Here is a 22,988-nt window from a genome sequence, read left to right as displayed (position 1 = left end):
ATGCAGGGGGTGGAGGTTCGATTCCCGGTCGGGAAGCTGAGATCCCACATGCCTCAAGGCCAAAAAACCAAAACATAAAACAAAAGCAGTATTGTAACAAGTTCAATAAAGACTTGAAAAATGGTTCACATCAAAATGATCTTAAAAATTGGGGTAAGAATGGATACATGTATTAATATATGTATGGCTAAGTCCCTTTGCTGCTCACCTGAAACTATCACAACATTGTTAATCAGCTATGCTGCTAAGTAGCTTCAGTTGTGTCCAACTCTGTGCAGCCCCACAGACGGCAGCCCACTAGGCTCCGCCTTCCCTAGGATTCTCCAGGCAAGAACACTGGAGTGGGTTGCCGTTTCCTTCTCCAATGCATGAAAGTGAAAAGTGAAAGTGAAGTCGCTCAGTTGTCTCCAAATCTTCGAAACCCCATGGACTGCAGCCTACCAGGCTCCTCCGTCCATGGGAGTTTCCAGGCAACAGTACTGGAGTGGGGTGCCAGGGCCTTCTACCCCAATTCAAAATAAAAAGTTTTTTTAAAATCTTTAAGGAAAAGAAATAGCTTGAAGAAAACAAACAAAAACAAATCTGCCTCTTAACCTGGTCTGTCAAGCTCTCTGGACCCAACCAGTATCAACGTGGCTTCTCTGACTATCCTCAGAACCTGATCCTTTCCTCTCCCTTTAGATATCTTTCTTAATGTATAGATTAGAGTCTTGCCTCCCTTGCCTTTTGTCCATCACAGATCTCTTGCAAGGAGGCGGCTCCTGTTACAGGCAGGATCAAGTGCCCTCTAGGATGTAATATTAACCCACAAACTGTCTCAAACTGAAACAAAATCTCCTTACAGCTGCAGGTTTACTTAATGCCTACCACATAGGGTCATTTCAAGAACATGTGGTAATCCCAAAGTTAGATTCCCAGGGTGGGGTTGGGGAGAAGTTTCTGGAGCATGTCCTCTCAAAGTAAACAAATATATACGAGATTCACCGGAGGAGCTAGCTAAATGAGATGTTTCCATGACCTCTCTTCCAAGATTCCCTTTTAATAGGTCATTTTTATTGTGTATGTTGAATAGATTTCTAAGGCAATTCTGCAGCAGATAACCCACAGATCACACCTAGAAACAGTGCTTCCAGACTTTAATGACACAGGGAAGACAGTGAGGCGAATGGAAGTGCCTCAAAATTTTACCCCAACTCTGAGTGCAAGTCAAAAGATTTGCCTCTAGCTAGCTATGAAAAAAAAAAAAAACTGAAGTAATAAAAAAGATTTTCAGAGCATTTGACATTTATATCTCAATTCCTTCCTTTAGGAATGTGATGGCATTCTTACCTGGGAACTTTAGGCAATACTGTTTTGCATTTATAGTTTATTTTGCTCAGTAATTATTTGCAAAACGTTTTGCAGGGTATATTTGGTCTCCCCAGATTGACCATAAACTCCTGGGGTAGTTTGAAGGCTTTAAGAAAAACTTTTTAAATGACATGTTAAGAAAGAAAATGTGCTTGGCTCAGCTCTGTTGATGCAAGTGATGAGAGGTCACGAGGTGTGTATTTTATACTGCCTCTCATTTAGCTCTAGGTCTGGAGTCAGATCCCTTTTAAACTAGAGATAAATATTAGGTGGGATACTAACGTTTTAAATTAAAGAAAGCTTTTATTTTGTAATGAGGGCAAGTTTCATTTTAATGCAACAGTCCTCAAAATGCAGTCCACAACCAGCCAAATTAAAATGACCTTATTAAAAATGCATGTTCTCAGGCCCCTCCCAGACCCCTTGAATCAGAACTCAGGCAGTGCACCCAGATATCTGGTTTCAATGAGTTCTCCAGGGACTGCTTCTGTCTTAGCCCAGGCCGCTACAACAAAATACCAAGACTAGTGGGGGCAGGAGGGAGGATCTAAACAGCAAACTTCCGTTGCTCACAGTTTTGGAGGCTGGGAAGTCCCAAGATCAAGGTGCTGGGAAATTCAGTCCTCAGTGAGAGCCTTCTTCCTGGTTTGTAGATGGCCGCCTTGGATCTCCATTAGGGCGTGCAGGCTCCTCCTCCTGGGGCCTGGGGGGTCTCTAGTTGCAAAGCACAGAACTTCTCTACCTGTGGAGCACGAGCTCTCAAGCATACAGACTCAGTAGCTGCCATGCTCAGGCTTCTCTGCTGCTGCTAAGTCACTTCAGTCATGTCCAACTCTGTGTGACCCCATAGACGGCAGCCTACCAGGCTCCCCTGTCTCTCGGATTCTCCAGGCAAGAACACTGGAGTGGGTTGCCATTTCCTTCTCCAATGCATGAAAGTGAAAAGTGAAAGGGAAGTCGCTCAGTTGTGTCCGACTCTTAGCGACCCCATGGACTGCAGCCTACCAGGCTCCTCCGTCCATGGGATTTTCCAGGCAAGAGTACTGGAGTGGGGTGCCATTGCCTTCTCCGCAGGCTTCTCTAGTTGGGCTTAATTGCCTGGGAGGCAAGTGGGATCTTAGTTCCAGACCAGGGATAGAACCTTCAGCCCCTGCATTGCAAGACAGATGCTTAACCACCGGATCGCCAGGGAAGTCCCAGCTGCCTTCCTGATGTATATTGACATGGCCTTTCCTAGATGCGCTCTCTTCCTCTTAAAATGGCCTTAGATTCCATTATTGAAGGCCCTACCCTCAAGACATAGTTTAAATTGAATTACCTCCCAAAGCCTTGCCTCCAAATATCATCACACTAAGGGGCTAGGGTTTCAACATGTGGATCTGAGGACACATTTTATCTGTAACGTGTTCAAATGCACACTTAGATTTTAAGACTGGGGTTGAAAGGGATGGTGGAATCTGTTTTATTATTTAAAACAAACAAAAAAACTTGAAGTCAATAAAATAGTAAAGCTAGCATGTAATCAAAGTGTACAATCTGCTTGATAGAAAACACTATTCATAAAGTATTAGATGTGCATGGAAAGATTCCTCCATATATACATATAAAATAAATGCACAGAAACAAACGGGAATATTTCTGTTGCATTTTACAAACTACTTTGTCTCACTCGATCTCAGTGGACTCTCCTAACTTCCCTGAGATGAAAATTAAGTCCTATTATTTCCCTATTTAACAGGCAAAGGTACGAAGCTCAGAGATGACCTGGGACGAGTCACGTGGTCCCCAAGCCGCCTAAATTCTGTATTCACTTCCCTCCACCAAACTGCATTTCCTTATTATAACAAATGAATTCCCGTCTTTCACCTTGTTTCTCAAGGATTGGGGTAAATGTTATCTTCTGAAGCTCCTTGCTCGTTTGTTTGTTGTCTGCAGACCTTTTCTTCATTCACAAATTAACAGCTTGTCCTCGTATTAGCCAGATGGATGGCTGCACCTGGTTAATTGGAGTTGTAAGATGGATAAGTGGATTAAAGAGCACAGCAGCTGGAGTGCTCACTGCTGGCCAGACATAATTAAGAAAGGAGGAGTGAGCAAGTTCTACTGGGGCTTTGGTGAGGAAAGGGCTCAGTGGACTGATTTCCTGGAACTGCTTCAGTTGCTAAATTATGAGAGGCACTCGCTGCCGCGTTGGGAGAACACTGCAATTCTGCTGCTGAGAGGGCACAAAATTCTGCTCTCTCCCTAAGATGTTCAGCATTTAAATCAATGTTTCTCAGAGTTTGTCTATCGACCGTCTATCTCAGAATCATCTGGATGTTTATTAAAAATACAGATTTCTTGACCTCATCCAAGGCCCACTAATTTAGAGGGTGGGGGTTCGTGGTAGGGACCACGATAATAAAAGGGGAAAAGTGCATTGATAATAAAAGGGGAAAAGTGAAAGTGTTAGTCGACAGTCGTATTTGACTCTACGATCCCATGGACTGTAGCCTGCCAGGCTCCTCTGTCCATAGAATTCTCCCGGCAACAATGCTGGAGTAGGTAGCCATTTCCTTCTCCAGGGGATGTTCCCAACCCAGGGATCGATCCCATGTCTTCTGCAATGCAGGCAGGCTCTTTACCATCTGAGCCACCAGGGAGGTCCATCTTCCTCTAAAGATGGGAACCACTGACCCAGCACATCCTCAAACATGTAGAATTCTAGAATCACCTAAAAAAGACTTCACAACCAACACTTTGGGAAAAATAGCTCTGGTAGAGCCCTTGGCTACCAAAACCTATAGCAACAGAATATCCAAATCCCCAAAGTCCTTGACCAATCAGAGTCTATTGTCAGAATACAAGAAGGTTTTGGATGTCTCAGAAGCCTCCTGAGACATCCGTTAGAAACACACTTTCTCAGCCTCAGCCCAGAAGTTGTGAATCAGGAAGTCTGGGGATGAGGTACCCTCAGGACGAGTCTGGGGTATGCTGAAACTGGAGGACCATTGCTCTAGACCCATACTGCTCACCCTTCAGTGCATGTATGAATTACCTGGAGATCTTGTTAAAACGCAGATTGTTTCAGTAGGTTTGGGAGTGAAAAATCTCCCAAGTGATGTTGATGCTGCTGGCTCATAGACTCTGAGTAGCAAAACTCCAGGCTATTTTTTAATCTAATGGCGTTAAGAGAAAATTCATGTTTAAAAAAAAAAAAAAAAAAAGAGCAGGTCCCCAGGCCTAGGTTGAAATGGTTGGTTAATCAGCACATTCCAAGCAAAGAAAGTAAAGCTGCTCACTGCTATGCACAAACCAACAGAACACTGTAAATCAACTATACCCCAAGAAAAATTAAAAACAAAAAAGAAGTGATGCTGCTAAAATACCATCAGTTGGCGTTGAGCTCTGATACTAGGGATGCATTTGCACTGACTGTCCCACAGGCCATCCTCTGAAACTGTGATAACTGTTAATAAGATCACAGGTTTTTACGTGGCTAGGAAAGGAAGCTAAAAATGGCTTTCCAAGGATCAGACTCTGACCCAATTTATAAACATTGTCATCAATCAGCTAATAAGCTCTGACAAATTATCCCAGTTCTCTCTACGGTGACACGGTGTCATGTAAACAGCTCCAGTCAGGGGCGTGGGGACTCCTAGTGCTCACTCATGTCACTTTACTGGGCCCTCACACATGGAGAGATGTTTTAGGGTCTTTGTTTCCCAGGTGGCTCAATGGTAAAGAATTCTCCTGCCAATGCAGGAGATGCAGATTCAATCCCTGGATCAGAAAGATTCCTTGGAGGAGGAAATGGCAATCCACACTAGTATTCTTGCAGGGAGAATCCCTTGGACAGAGGAGCCTGGCAGGTCGCAGTCCATGGGGCCACAGAGTCAGACATAATTTACCGACTGAGCACACACACACACTACCCTTGAAAGTCTGTATTCTCTGACCCCTTCAGCCCAATTATTATACTTGCTGTATTGCTTCTGCAGCTGCACACTACCGCTGCCTACCCTTTTGCACCTGAGTTCAGTGAAAGCAGTTTGGTTTCCCTGAGTCAGCCTCTATTGCTGGTTCAGGGATCACAAACTTGAGCAACACGTGGAGGATTCAGACGCTCTGTACTTCTTGTGCTTGTACTTTTCACCTTTACCTTGGTACATTTTCAATTATTCAGCCTTGACATTCCATCACACTCAAATTCCTAATCTGGAATATCGTCACATACAAGATTAGTTTGCCTAGCTGACAGTGGTTTACCAAGTAGCCCGCGTCCTCTGAGATGAGGTATATATAAATTAGAGTGAGAATCTGCTTCTAATAGGGACCTTCCAGAATAATTTGCTCAATAAAGACTTTGAATAGCTAGTAGGTTTATGGAATTTCTCTAGTGTAATTAGGAGAGGCATTGTTGTGTAATGAAGAAAATTAATTAGAACTAAGTGTTTAGGGATTGTCTGGTTAGGTAACCAAAGGCATATTTGCAGCCTAATTGTTTTTTGGCAGCTGGAGGCATTTTATACCCTTTCAGAGTGTTTAGTTAATGGATATTTTAACATGCCCCACTGTTTGCTTTTCCTTAAACTACTCCCATATTTTAAAAAAATAACAAAAAAACAGTTCATCAAAGGTTTGAATCAAGTATTTATCCCAATGGACAAATGCCTCAGTTATCTGATTTATTTGATCATACTGTCTGCCAAATGCAAATTATTTTCAGAGGAAGTCCATTTTGAGACTAATTTGCATGCCCTCCTGCACCATATAAATTACAGAGTTCTGCTGTGTGCTTACAAAACACAAACACCAAAACATTTTCTAATATCTTTCCAATATTTCTTCTAATCTGCCCCCAAGTCACAAGCATTCTGTCTCAAGTCTCCTCTGGAACAAGACAGAGTTTTGAAAACAGTCTGTTTTAAAATAAGATGGATTACTTATTCAGTTGGTTGATTAGTTTTCTCATATGTATAAGATTTTGAGGTCAAGCAGACACAGATTCAAATGCTGGCTCTGTCACTAACTATGTGATCTTCAGAAAATTATTTAAACTTCCTAAGGCTTAGTTTCATGATCTGCAAATGAAGATAATAAGCCTGGCATTACAGGGTTGAAGTGAAAATCAGACAAAAATAAATATATTTTATTAAGATATTTTTGGTTTTAGATGAGAGAAAACTGACATAAAATAACTTCAAATGACAACAAAGAGGAGAATGCTAAGTGCTAATTATTTTCAGAGGAAGTCCATATTGAGACTAATTCTAAATAACATTTATCTAGAATAATTTTATATTTCCAAATGAAATTACAAAAATATTAGTTTCCATATATTCTTCAGCCAGCTTCACCAAATATAAAATTAGCTGTCATAAAATTATCAAAACCAGAAAATTAGTATTGACAAAAATATACCTTAGTTTACAAACCTGATTCAAATTTTGGTAATCATCTCTTCTGGTCCAGGATCTCTCATTGTATTTAAGCTTCAAATCTTCTTGGTCTCCACCATCTGGGAAAACTCCTCAACTTTATTCTCTTAACCTTGACAAGCTTGAAGAATATTAACCAATTATTATGTAGAGGCCTGCTTTTATTTTGTTTTATTGCTAAATTTGCCCCAGACGTGGCCATTGGGTGATCCTTCAAGTTGATTCCTGTGTCATTTTCACATACCTCTGTTATTTTGGGGGGCCCTTCCTTGCTTTCTGACATATCTGTGCATCTCATTATTTCAGCCCTGGAATGAGTCATTTCTCCACAGAAACCTAATGGAAAGTTCAAGGCAATGAAGCTGGCTCCAAGCACAGCCAAATCAAAGGGTTCAAGGAATTTCATAAGGTATTCAAATCTGTTGTTCAAACTTTTGGCTCTGTTTTTCTCAGTTTCATTCTTAGGTTATATTAACACAACTTAGGTCATATGTCCATCTCTGATCCAATCTCTTTGGCCAGGTATGTATCATATGACCACAGGCAGGGAGGAGTTCAGCATAATAATAAGTGCACTAGAAAAATTTTAAATAAAATATAGGTATAAATAAAGGCAATATATGTGTGTGCTCAGTTGAGTCTGCCTCTTTGCAACCCCATCAGGCTCCTGTCCATGGGATTCTCCAAGCAAGAATACTGGAATGCGTTGCCATTTCCTTCTCCAGGGAATCTTCCCGACCCAGGGACCGAACCTGCATCTCTTGTGTCTCCTGCACTGGCAGGGAGTTTCTGTAGAACAAAACAAACTAACATCTGCTTTTTTCTGACAGTCACAGTGCAAGTCCCATGGAGAAGGCATATTAGCACAACTTAGGTCATACAAGGCACTTCAGAATGTCCAAAACATTGAGCATCAGCTACTGTTGTATTAAAAATATTAAAGTTACAGTTGACAAAATTTGCTGAGCATCTCTTTTTTTGTTGCCTTAAAACAAGCAAACAAAAAAACAAGACCAGAAACTAGAGTGAGGAAAATGAAACGAGAATGGAAAGCCAGAGTGAAAAGGGAATCCATAGAATGGTAGAAAATATTTGTAGAAAATATTTCTACCATAGAAAATAATGGTAGAAAAGCTCGATGAGTTAAGAAGACATACGAATGGCTAACAGGTATATGAAAAGATGTTCAATGTCACTAATTATCAGGGAAATGCAAATCAAAACCACCATGAGACCATCTCACACCTGTTACAATGTCCATTAGCAGAAAAGTAGAAGATAACAAGTGGTGAGTGCCGGGGACCAGCCCCGGCTGATCCAGGGTATTCGAAGGAGAGACGGCATAGGCGAGGATCAGGATACAATAGCTTCAATTAGATATTAATTAAAGATATAAAGAGTAATAGAATAAGGATAGCTCAGTAGGAAAATTCAGTGGAGAAAAGAGGCTGAGTAGCTTGGTTTACGCGGGAGACCAATAAAACTTCAAGACAAGAAGTTTGCACCACTTACGTAGGCCGCAGGCGTCCTTCCGTTCTCCCGAAGGAGAGGAGACACTGAGGCCTCCCCGGTCGGATCTTAGAAGCCCAGGCATAATTAGTAAGCATGGTGGGTTCCGCGCTCCAGATGGAGACTCAGCCAGAGTGAGAGAGAGAGCGACATGGGGAGACCAGTATTTCGAGAAACTGATCCCAATTCTTTATTTTCCAGAGTCTGTTTTTATACACTGAGATGTTATGCAAAAGTCACGCGGGGTCAGCAGTCCTGACTTTTATCAAAGTCAGGTGCTTCATACAAATGTATACAGAGGTCTTAGGGGTGTTACATTATCTTCTGGCCAGGGGGGCCTGCTGACAATTTACGACCGTCTCCTTGTGACAGCGGTCAGTCAATCAGGACACTTATTTCTCCAGGGCTGATTATTCTCAAAACAGACGCCACCCAAATAAAGTTACATTCCTACAGGGTGAGGGTGTAGTGGGTTTTAGTTAAGGAAAGAATTTACTTAGCTTAAGGTCTAACGTGATTAATATCAAAGGTTAATACTTATTTCTTCTATATATTCATTAATGTGTGTAAGGGCAGGGGATGTGGAGACTTAGCAACAAACATTGGCTCAACAAATGAAAAACCCTTCACCAATACAATTTCTAATCAGCCCATTATACTTATACTAATAGTTTTCTAACTTTTCTAAGGAACCTGTTTTTAGAAGGTTTAAAGCATTTCGTGCCTCTCAAGGTTGGGAGGCTGTGAGCAATCACATGTGGCCCGACGAGCCTGTCAGGCAGGCTAGAGAACCTTCAGAGGAGTTTGTAGGTTAAAACACTCTTGTCACATCCAAGAGTTTTTATTGACTGGAGCTCTAGGTTAACTCCTTCTCCGAAAGAGGTGGTGGGGGACAGCCCCCTGTAAAGTCAGAGATGTAGGAAAGAGCACAAAGTAGTAAAGTAGGCAGGCTCTGGTTATGGGGGTAGATGCTCGAGGATTTCCAGGGGGACTCCTGAGGCTCGATCCCGCCTTTGCGTATGTCGAGCCTCCTTCCTCATGACCTTTGCCATGGGCGGAGTACCTCACTCTGGCCCCCAACAGGTGAGGATGTGCAAAAATTAAAACACTGTTGATAGGAATGTAAAAGGGTATAATTACTATGGAAAACAGTATGGAGGTTTCTCAAAAAATTAAAAATATAATTATTGTATGATCCAGTAATCCCACTTTGGGGTATTTAGCAAAAAAAAAAAAAAAATAGAAATCAGAATCTCAAAAAAAATCTGCACTCCTATGTTCATTGAATCATTATTCACAACAGCCAAGACATGGAAACAACCCAAATATCCATCAACAGGTAATGGATAAAGAAAATGAGGTATATCATACAATGGAATATTATTCGATCTTTAAAAAGAAGGGAATCCTGGGGCTTCCCTGGCGGTCCAGTGGTTAAGATTTCGACTTCCAATGCAGGGGGTGCAGAGTTGATCCCTGATCAGGGAACTAAGATCCCACATGCCTTGTGGCTGAAAAACCAAAACATAAAACAGAAGCAATATTGTAACAAATTCAATAAACTTTAAAAATAGTGCACATTAAAAAAAAAATCTTTAAAAAAAAGAAGGAAATCCTGCAGTATGATACAGAAGAATCTTAAGAATAGCTAGGTTAAAATATGCCAGTCATAGGACAACTACTGCACAATTTCACTTAAATGAGGTTAACTAAAATAGTCGAGCTCATGCGAGCAGAGAGTATTAATAGAATGGTAGTGGCCAGGGGTTAAGGAGAGAGGGAAATGGGGAACTGTTAATCAATGCACACAAAGTCTCAGTTGTACAAGATGAGTAAGTTGCAGAGATCTGCTGTACAGTAATTAATGTGACTATATTGTATAGTTCAACATCTACTAAGAGAGTAGCTGCCATCCTAAGCATTCTTTCCAAAAAAAATAAATAAAAACCACACACACACACAAACAAGAAAACCTAAAATGAGAAAGCCAAAGCCTCAGTTTCAAATGTGGGAAGAGAAGTGGGGTGGGAATTGATTATATCCATTATTGGGGCCATGACAAATGAGGGTACCACTTTATTAAATGTAACAGTCTCTCCGTATTCAGAAGACCTTTAATACTTTCTTAGCATTTGTTTGTTATGTTTATATGATGGTGATTTAATGAGAGGCTGCTTTTTTAAACAAGCCAGAATAGAAATTCAAGTAAGTATGTCATCCCCTTCAAGAGTCTTGAGAAATAATCTAAGACATTTGTTTCAGCGATGTTCCTAACTGCTGTCTAAAGTACTCCCCCCAAGAGAATATTTTCAAAAATCAATTAAAATTCATTTAAATTCAAGATTAAGGAGAGTGATCAAGTTTGATGTACCTATTTGGCATTAAAACAGTAAGGTGATTATAGAAAATCACTGGTTTCCATTTAATGGAATCCTATGAAGCTCTTAAAAATAATGGAGTACATATATATGTACAGCTATGAAATGACCTACAAAACACACCATCCAGTGGAAACAAGCAAGGAATTTAACAGTAGGTATGTGCTCACTCAGTCGTGTCCAATTCTTTGGGATCCCATGGACTGTAACCCACCAGGTTCCTCTGTCCATTTGATTTTACAGGCAACAACAGTGGAGTGGGTTGCCATTTTCTCCTCCAGGGGATTTTTCTGATCTGAGGACTGAACAACAAATAGCATGCTTTTAACTGTTACTTGTAAGAAAGGAGTACATGTATGACTATATGCTCAATCTAGGCACAGCCTATCTCTGGAAGGATATCTGAATAATTGGTAATTTTCGAGTAGCTGTTCTAAAAATTTTAATATGTTTGTGGCATTTTCACGTTTGTTTCTTAGCTCTTACTAGGTTTCATGATCCCTTAGGACAAGGCTCATGCTCTGTTCTCCCTTATATTCCCATGTGCACAGGAAGTTACACTTACAAGACACTCAATAAAAGGCTGTGTGTTAACATGCTCAGATTTACATCTGGTGAAGCTAAGTTAAGATGGAGGATAGAGGCAAAGATTCATCAAAAGGAAGATGAAAGTAATGTGAGGGCTTCTTTGAGGAGGTACTCAAATACAATACAATCAAGTTTTCATATTCTTATCTCGTATAAATAACTAAAACTTGGTAAGAGCTGTGCATTCTACTGACTATAGTTATACATGTAATAGAAAAGATAACTTTCCATTTCATCCCCAGAAACTGGGATAAGCTTATCCTGCTTATCCTGGTTGCTTATCCTGCAACCCAGTCTTGCACACAGACATCTGCAGTTCTGTTTGTCATTATAAAATTAATAGCCCGTGTGGTTCCCAGGAAAGGAACTTGGAAAGGGAACTTCCCACCACACAGTGTGTGGTTAGAAACAGCTGGCCCTGTGGCCAGGGAATATGCTGATGGCCACTGAAGCATTTTCCATGGGTCATTGCCATTCTTGGAGCACCGGACCAGCCCACCAGCTCTTCATGAAATGATACAAACACACAAGCAGGTGGTTGCTGCTCCACTTCATTTCTTCATTCAAAACATTTCCTGAAGATCACAGCCATGAGTACATGTAAAGTGAAATATAAAAGTTCCAGATTGAGAGCAAGTACATCTGAGACTATGTGACTTGATACAAGTTCAGAGAAGACTTAGTCCATGCTTACGTGGATTGAAGTGTTGAAAAGTCTGCCAATCTGAAAAGTCACAATGCTTGACATTACTTCAAGAGGCAATGTGATAAACCACTTTCCCGATGAAAGGTTGTTGTTGAATCACGCAAAGACGCTGGGATTCTTGGCCCCCGGAGGAGAAGAATTCAATCCGGGGCCAGAGACGAGGCTTGATCACTCAGAGTTTTGTGTAATAAAGTTTTATTAAAGTATAAAGGAGATAGAGAAAGCTTCTGACATAGGCATCAGAAGGAGGCAGAAAGAGTACCTCCCTGCTAGTCTTCAGCTGGATGTTATACAGTCATTAGCAGTCTGTTAATGAAAGAAAGGAATGTCTTAAAACTCAGAATGGCACCAGGCCCCTCACCCGTAAGATGCATTTTGGGATAATCTTGGCACCAAATGGTTCATCCTGGGCCATAAAAAGATTAACTTGAATCTTGAAGAAGGGCAGATCACCATACAAATAGTTTCGTTTACAAAGATTAGGGGAACAATATCTGAATATAACATACTGGTTTGTCAAGTAGGTTCTGAGCCAAGAGGCAGAACCAATTTGAAGACAGAGTTTGGAGTAAATGCATAGTACATTAGCATGGCTTAAGACAAACATTTCCATAAGAGAAATGCATTGGTTATCTCTAGGTTTGAGAATAGTTAACTTCAGGGAAACCAGGTGTCATTATGGCAACACAGTATTTTAAGAGAAACCTCCTTTTAAATTTGTATAGAGAAGGAAAAAATATCGACAGTTTCTTTCTTCCTGCCACTTAAGAGAGATAAAAATGTCTGACACTTGCAGGCTATTTTCTCCCTTTGGAGACCCCTGGCCTTCCTGTCTGTTACCCTCTCACCCATCAACGTCAGAAATCAGCTGATTTCATCTGCAAATTACAGCATTAAGAAGAGAACATTAAGGAAGACAAAAGGGTTAGCTAACACTTTAAATTTCTCCAAGGACCTACCAGAGCTATGAACGTTTATAGGAGTTATTTCTGTTTCCTTTACACAAATATCCCTATTTTACTGCTGTGGAAACTAAAGCTCAGAGAAGTTAGTTAACTTGTCCCAGATGAAACAGCCATTGCAATGTCAGACTCTACATTCAGGAACTGACCTAAAGTGACAATTAGCTTCCCGAAATCTGATGGCCAATCAAAAGTAAAGATGAACAGCATGATCTCTGGGACCAGATCACTTGGACATGAATCCTGATGCCGTCACTCACCATCTGTGAGACTTAACATGCCTATCACTTAGTTTTCATTCCAATCCTAAAGAGGGGCAATGCCAAAGAATGTTCAAACTACCGCACAACTGCACTCATTTCACACGCAAAGCCAAGTAATGCTCAAAATCCTTCAAGCTAGGCTTTAACAGTATGTGAACCAAGAATTTCCAGATATACAAGTTAGATTTACAAAAGGCAGAGGAACCAGAGATCAAAATGCCAACATCAAAATGCCAAAAAGCTAGAGAATTCCAGAAAAACATCTGGTTCATTGACTACACTAAAGACTTTGACTGTGTGGATCACAACAAACTGTGGAAAATTCTTAAAGAGATGGAAATACCAGATCATCTTACCCACCTCCTGAGAAGCCTTTATGCAGGTCAAGAAGCAACAGTGAGAACTGGACATGGAACAAAGGACTGATTCAAAATTGGGAAAGGAGTATGTCAAGGTTGTATATTGTCACCCTGCTTATTTAACTTATATGCAGAGTACATCATATGAAATGCCAGGCTGGATGAATCACAAGCTGGAATCAAGACTGTGGGGAGAAATATCAATATCTTCACATATGCAGAAGACATCACACTTAAGGGAGAAAGTGAAAAGGAATTATTAGCCTCTTGATGAAAGAGAAGAGTGAAAAAGTTGGCTTAAAACTCAACATTCAAAAGACGAAGATCAAGACATCCAGTCCCATCACTTCATGGCAAATAGATGGGGAAACAATGGAAACAGTGACAGACTTTATTTTGGGGGCTCCAAAATCACTGAAGATGGTAACTGCAGCCATGAAATTAAAAGACATTTGCTCCTTGGAAGAAAAGCGATGACCAACCTAGACAGCATATTAAAAAGCAGAGACACTACTTTGCCTACAAAGGTTTGTATAGTCAAAACTATGGTTTTTCCAGTAGTCACATAAAGATGTGAGAGCTGGACAATAAAAAAAAAGATGAGCACCAAAGAATTAATGCCTTCAAACTGTGGTGCTGGAGAAGACTCTTGAGAGTCCCTTGGACTACAAGGAAATCAAACTAGTCAATCCTAAAGGAAATCAGTCCTGAATATTCATTGGAAGGACTGATGCTGAAGCTGAAACTCCAATACTTTGGCCACCTGATGTGAAGAACTGACTCATTAGAAAAGACCCTGATGCTGGGAAAGATTGAAGGCAGGAGGAGAAGGTGATGACAGAGGACAAGATGGTTGGATGGCATCATCCACTCAATGGACATGAGTTTCTGCAAACTCCTGGATATGGTAGAGGACAGGGAAGCCTGAAGTGTTGCAGTCCAAGGGGTCTCAAAGAGTCAGACATGACTGAGCGACTGAACAACACTTATCTTCATTGTCTCCCTTACCTCCATTTGTAAAATGTGCACAGGAATAGTAACTACCCATGAGGGTCATTTTGAGGGTAGGTGGATTTATGTAAGTAAAACACTTAGAAAATGTACTTTGTGTATTTATTATGTTAGCTTCTGACTTGAGAGAATCAGGACAAACATACTTTAATGGGAAATAGAAAGGAGTATGATAAAGCTATAAATCAGAGGAGGGTAGATCAAGGCAAGACAAATAGTGCAGAGATCTCAGTTATGACCTGCAACTGTATCTGAGGGTGAGAGTGGGGAGCAGCTCACCAAGAGCGAACATGGATGGATGACAATGGATAGAACGAACATTAATGAAGACGAACTGGGAAATCAGACTTGTCCTGTGGATAGGAATATTCTGCAGTTTTTCATCGGCTTTGCTCTTATTATTTTCTAGTCTTTCAACAGAAAAAGCATCACTTTGTTGAACTATCTCAAAAGCAATCGTGTAAAACAGTTAACTCTATATAATTTGCACTCCTATGAGAGGTTTAGTCTACCTTCCTCAGCTCAGGCAAAGCCTTCTGGAAACAAAGCACCAACTTGGATTTCTAAATGAGCTTCAGTCCCCATGGTTCAGCTACGCAAAGCTTCCAGCAGCACAGAACCTAATAGTTCATGCTCCACAGCTGGGTTCTGAGCCTGGGGCTTCCAATGACTTTTTGCAGAGCTTCATGATTGGTTTGCTTCCATGGGATTTGGATCAAGAAGATGAAAAATGAGCCCAAGATTATTTGGAAAAGGCTCATATTTAAGAAATCTTCAAATGCTTTCGCAAATAAAAGTGGTCTATGAATACTGTATAACAACCCTCTAATAACTTCCCACTTGCTAATGTTTATCACAGAAGGAAAATTAGCAGTGGGTACACCCATACTTCAAAAGTTAGGGAAGGGGAGATAAAATCCAAGTAGTCTGGAAGAAAAGCACTTTACTCAGTGGGGAAGAGCAGTTCATGAGGGAAGGAAATTGTATTTGAATTTCCCAGCATTGTGATAATAAAGTGTTCTATCTGGATGATTCCTATTTTTGACAGAGTATCCCCAGCCTCCAGCACCCAACCTACCAACCTCTGTCCCCACCAACTCATGATGAGCCATCCCAGGAGCATGTACTATTCTGTAGCCACAGGGATGGGGTTATGCAGATTGAAGATCACCTATCTTTAATGCATAAAGTTGAAACCAAATACAATAATCTCATGAACAGTCAAACAAATCAATGTCTTGAGTCAACATCCACCCCCATTCTCTTGCGGCATCGATGCTGACCCTCACACTTCATTCTGGAGCCGAGCCTCAAGGGCCCGCACCACATTAGTGAGTCCAATTGGCCATTTTTTTGTCGCAGAGCTGCTGGTTTAAAAATCAGCATTTATAAAGCAGCTTATTGATGGAGTAAAAAGCCAGGACAAAGATGTAATAAATAATGTTTTGAATTACAGTTTGGACATTTAAAAATGCTCTGGGCTCATTTTCATGAGGTATTTGCATTTTTAATAGGAAAAACAAAACAAAACAAAACATCTCTGAGCTTCCAGTCTCAGGTTAACAGCCTCATTCAAGTTGTAAATTTTCTGTAGGAGCAATTACAAACTGTACAAAGATTCATTATTTCTCGAGTACTTTATCAGGACATTTCCCCATACATCTAATTTGTCCTGTCTGAAATGTAACTTGACATAAGGGATTTTCTTAATTGCTTTTGAAGCCCTTCCAAGATAATCACCAGCTTTTTGGAGGATGATAAAAGACAGTAGGCAGTATTGCCAGTCTGCCTAAGGATTGCACACTGAAGTTTATGTGTAAGAGATAGCAAAGAAAGGCAACAATTGCCTCTTACGCTATTCAGTATCTCTATTTTAACTTGGTTTCCATTTAAACAGCAATGTCTAAGAATAGTAGGAAGAAGATGCCCCATTTTTATCTGCTCCATTCCAATGTCTTGTCACCTTGGGGGTGGGGGTAGATGTAGTCCTTATTTACAAATGGACCAAAGTATAGTCTTTTTTTTTTTTTTTTAGAGATTCTGAAAGAACTTTATTAACCAATATTAAACGATCCAAACAATACAAATACACTGAAATTTAGTATATTTGCTTCAACTCTGTATCTTACTCTTCTCGTAAGTCACCATATATATGTGTGGGTGTATACATATATATAAATAAAGGTTATTAATGACTTTGAAAACTCAAAATTTTAAATAATTTTTTGGAAATTAGTAAAACATTCCTTGGTTTTATAAAATTAGTTTACAAGTTTTAGAACAAGACAATTTAAGAAAATCTGAGAATTTACCCCAATAGGAAAATTGTCTTCCTTATAGTAATACATGAAGACAACAACAAAAGCTGCTGCTGCTGCTAAGTTGCTTCAGTCATGTCCGACTCTGTGCGACCCCATAGACGGCAACCCACCAGGCTCCCCAGTCCCTGGGATTCTCCACGCAAGAATACTGGAGTGGGTTGCCATTTCCTTCTCCAAAGCATGAAAGTGAAAAGTGAAACAAGTCGCTCAGTCATGTCCGACTCCTACCGACTCCATGGACTGCAGCCTACCAGGCCCCTCTGTCCATAGGATTTTCCAGGCAAGTGTACTGGAGTGGGGTGCCATTGCCTTCTCCAATTCTGAAGAATCCTAAGTAAAGATTAAATAAAATATAACCAAATTTGGGGAGGAGAAGAAACTGTGTCAAAAGCTGGTTGTGTTTCTGCAAACCATCACTTAACAATTAAAGCAAATGATGGAACACTCTTTTAGAACTGTTTTATCTTGAGTTTTCAAGCTGCCAATTCTAAATAACTCCATTTTTTAGTTACAGAACTATTATCTAATATACATGGTTGGCAGATTATGGTTCCTAAAGATGTCCACACCTTGACAGCTGGAACCTTATAAGGCATTATAGACTTTGTAGATGTGATGAAGGCTACTGACCTTGAGATGGGGAGATTGTATATGGATCACTGAGAGATACCTCATCTACTCAGATGCATCCTTAAAACTGGAGAACTTTTCCCAACTGTGGTTCAAGAGATGAGACAGAAGGGTTAGAAAGATTTGACCTGAGGACTCAACCCACTGCTGCTGGCTTTGAAGACAGAAGGAGGGGGCAGGAGCCAAGGAAAGTGGTGGCCTCTGTAAGTTGGGAACAGCCTTCAGTTTATAACTAGCAACAAAATGGGGACTTCATTCCCACAGATGCCAGAAACTGAATTTACAAGCAACCCAAATGAGCAGGAAAACTTATTCACAGAGCCTCTGGAAAGGAATGAAGTCTGGAGACATTTTGATTTCAACCCAGTAAGACCTGTGTCAGAGTTAACTATACAATTATGAAATAATACATTTGAGTTGTTTAAGGCACTATATTGGTAGTCATTTGTTAAAAGCACCCAGAAAAACAATATGCTGTCTAAAGCACAGTACTCTATTTTGGTAACCAGATCATTTTTGTAACATGAGATTAATATGATTTGTATTATCGTATTATCATTTAGTGAGTACCACCCTGTGCAATGGAAATACCGCTGGCTTAGGTAAAATTATATCTCACAAATGGAAAATATAAAAGACTCTAGTGTCCTTTAAGAAAGCTGACATTACTAACTTAAGAACATCAGGGTATTGGATAAAAATATTAGCTTTGTTTTAGATCAACAATGTTAATATACCATGCTGACCCTTTATCATCTCTCAAGAACTGCACTTGGCAGGAATCACAGAATTGATTGTTCTCAATTTTAAAGCTTAGCCTTGGCAGTCTATAATATAACAAGTTCACAGGAGCTCAAGGAATATTTAAATCTTTTCAAATAAAAGATACTCCAAAAAAAATAAAAGATACTCCAAAATGATAGGAAAATAAAAATCACTTTTTCCAGGTGAGTGCAGGCAATATTAATAGCCAAAATTAAAAGGTTACTTTGGTGCTTTCACTTGTATTAACCAATGGATGTCCTTTTCTAAGACAGTATGTTCCAGTGTATTAACTTTCCCAAAGAAATAAAAGAACAGCAATTCACATGAGCCAAAAGATCACAAGAACTGTTATGGAAGGCAAAGAATTAAAGAAAACCAGGAGCCTTCAGCTCATAAAGATGGTCAGGAGGAGATTCACCATCTAAGTCTACAAAATCAACAAAAGTAGGATGTTCCATTTTAAAATGGTAGATAGAATACAGGTATGAAATTTTGTTTCCTCCCAAAACCCTAGTTAAATATATAAAGACACAAAATAACAAGGACAGGAAGAACCAAAATGAAACAAAAGTAACAAAATTTTGGAAGCTGGAAACCAAGGAAACTATGATAAAGGATTCAACCAACCCCACTCCCACCCTCACTACCCCCCAGAGCTGAAATGTAGGCAATAGTTGCAAGAGCTGAGAACCAAAGCAATTTATTCTGAAAACCCTCCAAAGACTCAGAACCGGAGTTCCCAATCTTGGGTGAAAGGCACGGAAGACGATAGAGAAAAATGCAAAACTAGATTCCCAGATCCCCTTCCCAACACCTCGATTTCAGCACGTCTGTCCTCTGGATAGTCTTAACACAGGTGACTTCTGGAGTGGAGTACTGGAGGTGAGATGGGAGGGGTGAAGAGGGAGGCACCCAACTCAAGTCCAAAGTGAATATAATGAAAGCGGAATGCTAACTTCAGGACTTTGAGCTGTGTGGAAACTCTAACATAATCTAGCAAGGAGTTCAACATCTTGGGTCTAGGTCTCTACTGGATGAACTGCACACTGTTAAGAAAGACTGTTACATAAAAGGCAAACTTGGCTCTAACAGCAGTTCTCTATGCTACTAATTATGGAATCTCTAAGCTGTATTAAATCCAGCAGGAAGAGGATGGTATGGGAATCCCTGGATGCGGTGGGTACCACCCGCCCCAGACAGATCACCTTCTGACCCTTTCTATCTTCAGCATCTCAAGGGAGGTTAAAGGCATCACAGTGATGTATGTCAGGAAGCATTTAACAGAATCTGTTAAATCCTGTGTGCTGTTTTGGATCTGTCAGGAATTCTCTGTTCCTTATTAATTCCTGAATACTCAGGAATTAAGAGGAGAGGCAAGCCTCTCCCGGGGGCTGAGGAATCCAGGCATTTCCTTCATTAGTGTTTCTATATGGTGGTAAGTACCCTCTTCCTTCTTGTGAACCATACAGTAAAAGTGATTGTTTACAACTCTCTAATATGGATCGCCTATGTTTTGTAAGTCTGGAATTTTAATCTTTACCTCTGCTGAAAATAACTACTTTGTAAGACAGTATATATGCCCACACCATGTTGATTAAAACACCTTTGCTCTATCAGAGCTCTGGTCCCCGTGTCTTTCTCTCTCCCTCTCTCTTTTTCAGGCTGATCCCCTGGAGTGCAGAGGCTCTCTGAGTTCACTTTCCTGCCCGGGTTTCTAAGACCCTCTCGAGAAGGTGCTCTGCACCTTCACCCCATGGAGAGGGCGCCTGAGGCCTTCGTGAACAGAGCAAGCCCGGTGCCAGGGGCTTTACTGGCTTTCTTCGTAAACCAAGGAATACAGCCTCTCTCTCTCCTTTACTTTCTAATCGGTCGACTCTGGACCACCAGGTTCCGGTCCATTAAAGGACCTCAACAGATGTGTGTAGTGCTCTGTTTTGTGATGAAACTTTCACTTTGATACACTCCCCCTGAAATGGTTTAATAGTACAGATCTCAGGCTTCTCTCTTACTAGTCACCAGACCACTGGCAGCCAGGCCTTTGCCCTCCAAGTAGGGGACTGAAAGACCCTTTTCTGAGGAATCTGACCTGCCCAAGAGAAAAAACTTGAAAATAATGACAATGGGAGCCACACCCCCACCCCCAGCTACCAGTGGAAGCACTCACATGGCCCTAGAGTAGTTGTTCTCCTTTGGGATGACCTTGCTCCCAAAGAATACCCGGTGATGTCTGGAAGCATTTTTGATCACACCTGTGTGGCTGGTGTCTAGTGAGTAGAGGTCAAAGGTACTATCAATCATCCTACAATGCACATGACAGTCCTCCTACACAGATATTCAGCAGTTCCAATTGTCCTTTCAGTGTCTCACTCTCAATCATGATCAGACAGCTTAACAAAGCTAAGCTTCTCTAATAGAGAAGAAAACAGATCGAGCACCCTCATGCTGCTGAGAGACATGTAAATACATCAGATAGACAAAGGTGCCATCTCATGCAGTCTTAGCTCATACAGCAGTTTTTTTTTTTTTTCTCCAATCATCCATCCTTGCCCACGGGATTCCTTGATAGCTCAGTTGGTAAAGAATTTGCCTGCAATGCAAAAGACCCCGGTTCAATTCCTGGGTCAGGAAGATCTGCTGGAGAAGGGACAGTCTACCCACACCAGTATTCTTGGGCTTCCCTTGTGGCTCAGCGGGTAAAGAATCTGCCTGCAATGTGGAAGACCTGGGTTTGATCCCTGGGTTGGGAAGATCCCCTAGAGAAGGGAAAGGCTATCCATTCCAGTATTCTGACTCAGAGAATTCCAAGGACTGTATAGTCCATGGGGTCACAAAGAGTCGGACACAACTGAGCGACTTGCACTATCCTATCCTCTTGTTTCAACGAAAATTATAACTACAGAAGATGAGTTCTGCAGTCAATAACCCTCATTATTCGTTCCAACTATCCAACAATTTACTACATACTCAGCGCGTAAAGTCTGGGGCTGATACAGTATAAGAAGAAAAAGAAACTACTTCCTGCTCTTCAACAAGTCCAAATCTTCCTAGATAAGTTTTAGCATCTCATATTAAATTTGAAGCCTCCAAGTCCAGTTTACATTTCAAAAGGTAATGTTTTGTGAGTTCTGTAACAAACTAGGGAACTGGAATTGTAGGCACTGGGCTCATGAAAGCCTGCTATAACGTTCCATACAAACAACTAAGTCACCCTGCTGTGCAGCAGAGACTGACACAACACTGTAAATCAAACACATTTCAATTAAAAAAAAAAAAGGGCAGAAGACTATAAAGTCCCCACACACTCAAAAGCACATCAGTAAGAAACTGATTAAATAGATTCAGTCACTGATAAAAGGGAATAAATGCAGCCATAAAAGACTACCTGGCTCCTTCTTTGGTAGTCTGGTACACACTGAATTGTGGGGGGCTGCTGATAGTGCCTCTTGGGCTGGGATGAGGTCCTTGACCAGGTGCAGTGGCCCACATGGTCACTGGCATCAAGGTCATGGCCCAGGGGTCAGGGATACTCAACCGGCTCACGGAGATCTGTGTGGTGAGGGGAACAGGAGGGGACTCGGTGTGATCCAAGAATGGCTCTTATAAATGACTTGAGCGAATGTTGAAACTAATGGGAGCTATGTTTCTCATTGTCAAAAAAGTACCTATGAGAAGACAGAAGCTAAATAAACCCTGTGGAGCAACACTAGAACTGGAGGCACTGATGTGAGTCATTGATTTCTTTATGTAGAGATGTCAAAAATGTCAAGTCTTTATGAACAGGAAAAAAGACTAAGGAACTATTCCAGACTAAAGCTAAAGCAAGTAAGAAATGCCACACGTAATCCTAGATTGGATAGACTTAGAAAGGACATCACTAGGACAACTGATGAAATGTGAATAGGGTCTATGGATGAGAGGAGATCATCGTACTGATGTCATCTTCTTGACTTCGATGCTTCTATTATAGTTATGTGGACATGTATTCTTATCTTTAAAAAACACACTTAAGTTTAGATCCTAAGTAGGTGATTAGGCACCATGACTCCAACTTACTCTTAAATGGCCCAGGAAAAAGACATATACATCATGTGTGCATGTGTTAAAAAAAAAAAAAAGAAAGAATAAATGACAGGAAAAATATGGTTTAATGCTGAGAGTTGGGGAATATAGGAAGGGAACTGCAGGCATTCTGTGTGGCATTATGGCAACTTTTCTGAGACTGAAATTTCAAACTGAATAGGGGAAAAAAAGGATTCTTTGTAACTATATAAATCCCAAGGCATTTTAAATGAAAAAAGCAACACACAAAAAAACTTAGTAAAATATGTATTTTGCTATCTAAATAAAAAAGGGATGCTGAGAGTATGAACATATATAGAGAGTAACATGCCAGATCTGAACTACGTTGATTTCTTCCACTGATAAAAAATTTGGGGTTTAAAGGGTATCAGGTCAAGCTAGAGAAGAAAACTTTTTTTTAATGTGAAAATCTGAATTGATTACTATGTGAAGTGAAGTGTAACTAAGGAAAAAAAAACAAACCCAGAGTACTTCAGTGGTTGCCAAATACAAGTCCCAGGCTGGTTACTTCAGAAGGACCTGAAGAACATTTATAACTACATCAGCAGGTCATCAGTTTCAGAAACTCTATTTCAGTGGGTACATCATAGCACTCGTTGCAGTAAAAGTTCCCTAGTTCCTAATATAACATAACATCGTTTGGGAA

At 40.6% G+C, this 22,988-nt stretch overlaps 1 long non-coding RNA gene across 1 annotated transcript in view; it reads right to left on the bottom strand.

Moving 5' to 3' along the window:
- Nucleotides 1–6,404, bottom strand: part of LOC147369842 (uncharacterized) — a 134,213-nt gene extending 127,809 nt beyond the window's left edge. The window contains exon 1 of the long non-coding RNA XR_015168586.1: nt 1,924–6,404. This is a non-coding gene — a long non-coding RNA (uncharacterized LOC147369842). The remainder of the gene's footprint in view (nt 1–1,923) is intronic.
- Nucleotides 6,405–22,988: the final 16,584 nt, after the last annotated feature.

The sequence above is a fragment of the Bos grunniens genome, chromosome 7 (genome assembly GCF_055505025.1).
Source record: "Bos grunniens cultivar Pamir isolate PY7600 chromosome 7, Bosgru_T2T1.0, whole genome shotgun sequence".
NCBI lineage: Eukaryota > Metazoa > Chordata > Mammalia > Artiodactyla > Bovidae > Bos > Bos grunniens.
Note: the sequence above shows the minus strand (reverse complement) of the source record. Positions and strands in the feature narration are given on the sequence as shown.